Raw genomic sequence first — 5,748 nt, 5'->3', positions numbered from 1 at the left:
TTGAAAGAGAGAAATCATGAGCCAAGAATAATATATCCAGCAAAGATATCCTTTAGATATGAAGGAGGAATAAAGACCTTTCCAGACATACAGAAGCTGAGGGAATTTTCTAATACACGACCTGCACTACAAGAAATACTAAAGGAGGCTATTTGACCACCATCAACAGGGACAATTTGTGGCAACCGAAACATAAAAAGGGGGAGCGTAAAGGCCTGAACCGGAATATGGGAATGGAGAAAGTAAGCGTGCTGAAGAAATTGGAATACTCTAAATATCAAACTTTCTTTTACATAATCTTAAGGGTAACCACTCAAAAAAAATCCAGAACTGAAATATATACTGTAATAAAAGAAGAAACAGAGGGAAACATCATAGAATACCACCACACAGAAATAATAAACAACAAAAAGGCAAAGAAACAATGGAGTCACAGGCTTACCAGAAAATAAAGATAGAATGACAGGAAATCCTCACGTATCAATAATCACCCTAAATGTAAATGGACTGAACTCACCAATAAAAAGGCACAGAGTAGCAGATTGGATCAAAAAACTAAACCCAACCATATGCTGTTTCCAAGAGACACATCTTAGCTACAAGGACAAGCATAGACTCAAAGTGAAAGGGTGGAAATTGGCACTCCAAGCAAATGGTACCCAGAGAAAATCAGGTGTAGCCATAATGATTTCCGATGAAACAGACTTCAGGGTGAAAAAGATAACAGGAGACAAAGATGGACATTTCATAATGGTAAAGGGGACTATACAACAAGAAGACATAACAGTCATCAATATTTATGCCCCCAATCAGGGAGCACCAAAATACACCAAGCAACTACTACCAGAACTAAAGGGAGAAATTGATCAAAACACAATTATACTAGGGGACTTAAATACATCATTAACAGCTATGGATAGATCATCCAAACAGAAAATAAATAACGAAATTGCAGCCCTAAATGACACATTAGATGAAATGGACATCATTGACATATATAGAGCATTTCATCCTAAAACATCAGACTATACATTCTTTTCTAGTGTACATGGAACATTCTCAAGGATAGACTATATATTGGGACACAAAATCAGCTTCAGCAAATTTAAGAAGATTGAAATCATACCAAGCATATTCTCTGATCACAAAGCTTTGAAATTGGATATCAACTGCAAAAAGAAAGCAGGAAAAACACAAATACATGGAGATTAAACAACATACTTTTAAAGAACGACTGGGTCAAAGAAGAAGTTAGAGGAGAGCTCAAAAGATACATAGAAACAAATGACAATGAAAATACATCCTACCAAAATGTTTGGGATGCCACGAAAGCAGTTTTAAGAGGGAAATTTATATCATTACAGGCCTAGCTCAAGAAACAAGAAATATCCCAAATAAATAACCTCATGTTACACCTTAAAAAACTAGAAAAAGAAGAACAAGCGAAACCCAAGGTCAGCAGAAGAAAGGAAATAACAAAAATCAGAGCAGAACTAAATGAAATAGAGAACAAAAAGACAATAGAAAAAATTAATGTGACAAAGAGCTGGTTCTTTGAAAAGATTAACAAAATCGACAAACCCTTGGCTAGACTCACTAAGATAAAAAGAGAGAAGACATTAATTAACAAAATCAGAAATGAAAAAGGGGATGTTATCACGGACACCACAGAAATACAAAGGATTATCCAAGAATACTATGAAGGACTATATGCCACCAAATTTAATAACTTAGAAGAAATGGACAAGTTCTTAGAAACATATAGCCTTCCAAGCCTGAATCATGAAGAACTGGAAAATCTTAATAGGCCGATCACCAGTAACGAAATTGAGTCAGTCATCAAAAACCTTCCCAAAATCAAAAGTCCTGGACCAGATGGCTTCACCAGTGAATTCTACCAAACCTTCAAAGAGCATCTAATACCAATCCTGCTTAAACTCTTCCAAAAAATTGAAGAAGAGTCAGTACTCCCTAACTCATTTTATGAGGCCAACATTACCCTGATACCAAAACCTGGTAAGGACAACACAAAAAAAGAAAACTACAGACCTATATCTCTGATGAATACTGATGCAAAAATCCTAAACAAAATTCTAGCAAATCGAATACAACAATGCATTAAAAAGATTATTCATCACGACCAAGTGGGGTTCATCCCCGGGGCACAAGGATGGTTCAACATTCGCAAATCCATCAATGTGATACATCACATAAACAAAATAAAGGACAAAAATCATATGATTCTATCAATTGATGCAGAAAAAGCATTTGATAAGATACAACATCCATTTATGATTAAAACACTTACTAAAATTGGTATAGAAGGAAAATACCTCAACATAATAAAGGCCATATACGACAAACCCTCAGCTAATCTCATAATTAATGGTGAAAAGCTGAAGCCCTTTGCTCTACGTTCAGGAACACGACAAGGTTGTCCCCTATCACCTCTGCTTTTCAACATAGTGTTGGAAGTCCTCGCCAGAGCTATCAGGCAAGAGAAAGAAATAAAAGGCATCAAAATTGGGAATGAAGAAGTTAAATTGTCACTCTTTGCAGATGACATGATGCTATATATAGAAAACCCTAAAGACTCCACCAAAAAGCTATGAGAAACAATCAATGAATACAGTAAAGTTGCTGGCTACAAAATCAACGTACAAATGTCCATTGCTTTCCTATATACCAACAATGAAATCTCAGAAAAAGAGATAGAAAAAACAATTCCTTTTGCAATTGCAGCAAAAAGAATAAAATACCTAGGAATAAACTTAACCAAGGATGTGAAAGATTTATATGCTGAAAACTATAAGACATTTTTGAAAGAAATTGAAGAAGACACAAAGAAATGGAAAGACATTCCGTGCTCATGGATTGGAAGAATCAACATAGTTAAAATGGCCATATTACCCAAAGCCATATACAGATTTAATGCAATCCCCATTAAAATCCCAATGGCATTTTTTAAAGAAATAGAACAAAAAATCATCAGATTTGTTTGGAACCACAAAAGACCCAGAATAGCCAAAGCAATATTTAAAAAAAAGAACAATACTGGAGGTATCACACTGCCTGATTTTTGCTTGTACAACAGGGCTACAATAATCAAAACAGCTTGGTATTGGCGGAAAAACAGACACATAGACCAATGGAATAGAATTGAGAACCCAGAAATAAAACCACACAAATATGGACAGATAATTTTTGACAAAGAAGCTAAAAACATGCAATGGAGGAAAAACAGCCTCTTCAATAAATGGTGCTGGCAGAATTGAATAGCTACGTGCAAAAGAATGAAACTGGACTGCTATCTGTCACCGTGCACCAAAATTAATTCAAAATGGATCAAAGACTTAAGCATAAGACCTGACACAATAAACTGCATTGAAGAAAACATAGGTACTAAACTTATGGACCTTGGGTTCAAAGAGCATTTTATGAATTTGACTCCAAAGGCAATGGAAGTAAAAGCTAAAATAAACAAATGGGATTATATGAAACTGAAAAGCTTCTGCACAGCAAAAGAAACTACTGACAAAATAATGAGGCAACCAACTGAATGGGAGAAGATTTTTGCAAACAGTGCCTCTGATAAGGGGCTAATATCCAAAATATACAAGGAACTCATGAAACTCAACAACAAAAAAACAAACAACCCAATTGAAAAATGGACAGAGGACCTGAAGAGACATTTCTCCAAAGAGGATATACAAATGGCAAATAGACATATGAAAAAATGCTCAACATGGCTAATCATCAGAGAAATGCAAATGAAAACCACAATGAGATATCACCTCACCCCAGTTAGAATGGCTTTCATCAACAAGACAAATAGTAACAAGTGTTGGAGAGGCTGTGGAGAAAAAGGAACCCTCATACACTGTTGGTGGGAATGCAGACTGGTGCAGCCGTTATGGAAGGCAGTGTGGATGTTTCTCAAGAAATTACGAATAGAATTACCATATGACCCATCAATCGCTCTCCTGGGTATCTACCCAAAAAATCTGAAAGCATTCCTCTATAGAGACACATGTACTCCAATGTTCATTGCAGCTTTGTTTACGGTGGCCAAGACATGGAAACAACCAAAATGTCCTTCAATAGATGAATGGATAAAGAAGTTGTGGTATATATACACAATGGAATACTATTCGGCGTTAAGGAAAGATGATATAGGAGCATTTGTGACAACATGGATGGATCTTGAGAATATAATGCTAAGTGAAATAAATCAGACAGATAAAGCAGAGAACCCTATGATTTCACTGATATGTGGTATATAAACCAAAAAGAACAAGACAAACAAATGAGAAAGAAAAACTCATAGAGACAGACAATAATTTAGTGGTTACCAGAGGGTAAGGGGGTGGAGGGTGGGTGATGAGGGTAAAGGGGATCAAATATATGGTGATGGAAGGAGAACTGACTCTGGGTGGTGAACACACAATGGGATTTATAGACGATGTAATACAGAATTGTACACCTGAAATCTATGTAAATTTACTAACAATTGTCACCCCAATAAATTTAATAAAAAAAAAATTAAAAAAAAGAAATTGAATCAGTCATCCAAAACCTTCCCAAAAGCAAAAGTCCGGGACCAGATGGCTTCACTAGTGAATTCTACCAAACCTTCAAACAGGATCTAATACCAATCCTGCTCAAACTCTTCCAAAAAATTGAAGAAGAGTCAGTACTCCCTAACTCATTTCATGAGGCCAACATTACCCTGATACCAAAACCTGGTAAGGACAACACAAAAAAAGAAAACTACAGACCTATATCTCTGATGAATACTGATGCAAAAATCCTAAACAAAATTTTAGGAAATAGAATACAACAATGCATTAAAAAGATTATTCATCATGACCAAATGGGGTTCATCCCCAGGGCACAAGGATGGTTCAACATCCGCAAATCCATCAATGTGATACATCACATAAACAAAATAAAGGACAAAAATCATATGATTATATCAATTGATGCAGAAAAAGCATTTGATAAGATACAACATCCATTTATGATTAAAACACTTAATAAAATAGGTATAGAAGGAAAATAACATAATAAAGGCCATCTATGACAAGCCCTCAGCTAATCTCATAATTAATGGTGAAAAACTGAAGCCCTTTGCTCTACGTTCAGGAACACGACAGGGCTGTCCCCTATCACCTCTGCTTTTCGACATAGTGTTGGAAGTCCTTGCCAGAGCCATCAGGCAAGAGAAAGAAATAAAAGGCGTCCAAATTGGGAATGAAGAAGTTAAAATATCACTCTTTGCAGATGACATGATGCTATATATAGAAAACCCTAAAGACTCCACCAAAAAGCTGTTAGAAACAATCAATGAATACAGTAAAGTTGCTAGCTACAAAATCAACGTACAAAAGTCCATTGCATTCCTATATACTAACAATGAAATCTCAGAAAAAGAAATACAAAAAACAATTCCCTTTGCAATTGCAGCAAAAAGAATAAAATACCTAGGAATAAATTTAACCAAGGATGTGAAGGATTTATATGCTGAAAATTATAAGACATTTTTGAAAGAAATTTAAGATGACACAAAGAAATGGAAAGACATTCCGTGCTCATGGCTTGGAAGAATCAACATAGTTAAAATGGCCATATTACCCAAAGCCATATACAGATTTAATGCAATCCCCATTAAAATCCCAATGGCATTTTTTAAAGAAATAGAACAAAAAATCATCAGATTTGTTTGGAACCACAAAAGACCCCGAATAG

Source organism: Rhinolophus hipposideros (assembly GCF_964194185.1).
Source record: "Rhinolophus hipposideros genome assembly, chromosome: 5".
In the NCBI taxonomy this organism is placed as follows: domain Eukaryota; kingdom Metazoa; phylum Chordata; class Mammalia; order Chiroptera; family Rhinolophidae; genus Rhinolophus; species Rhinolophus hipposideros.
This window is presented reverse-complemented; position numbering follows the sequence as displayed.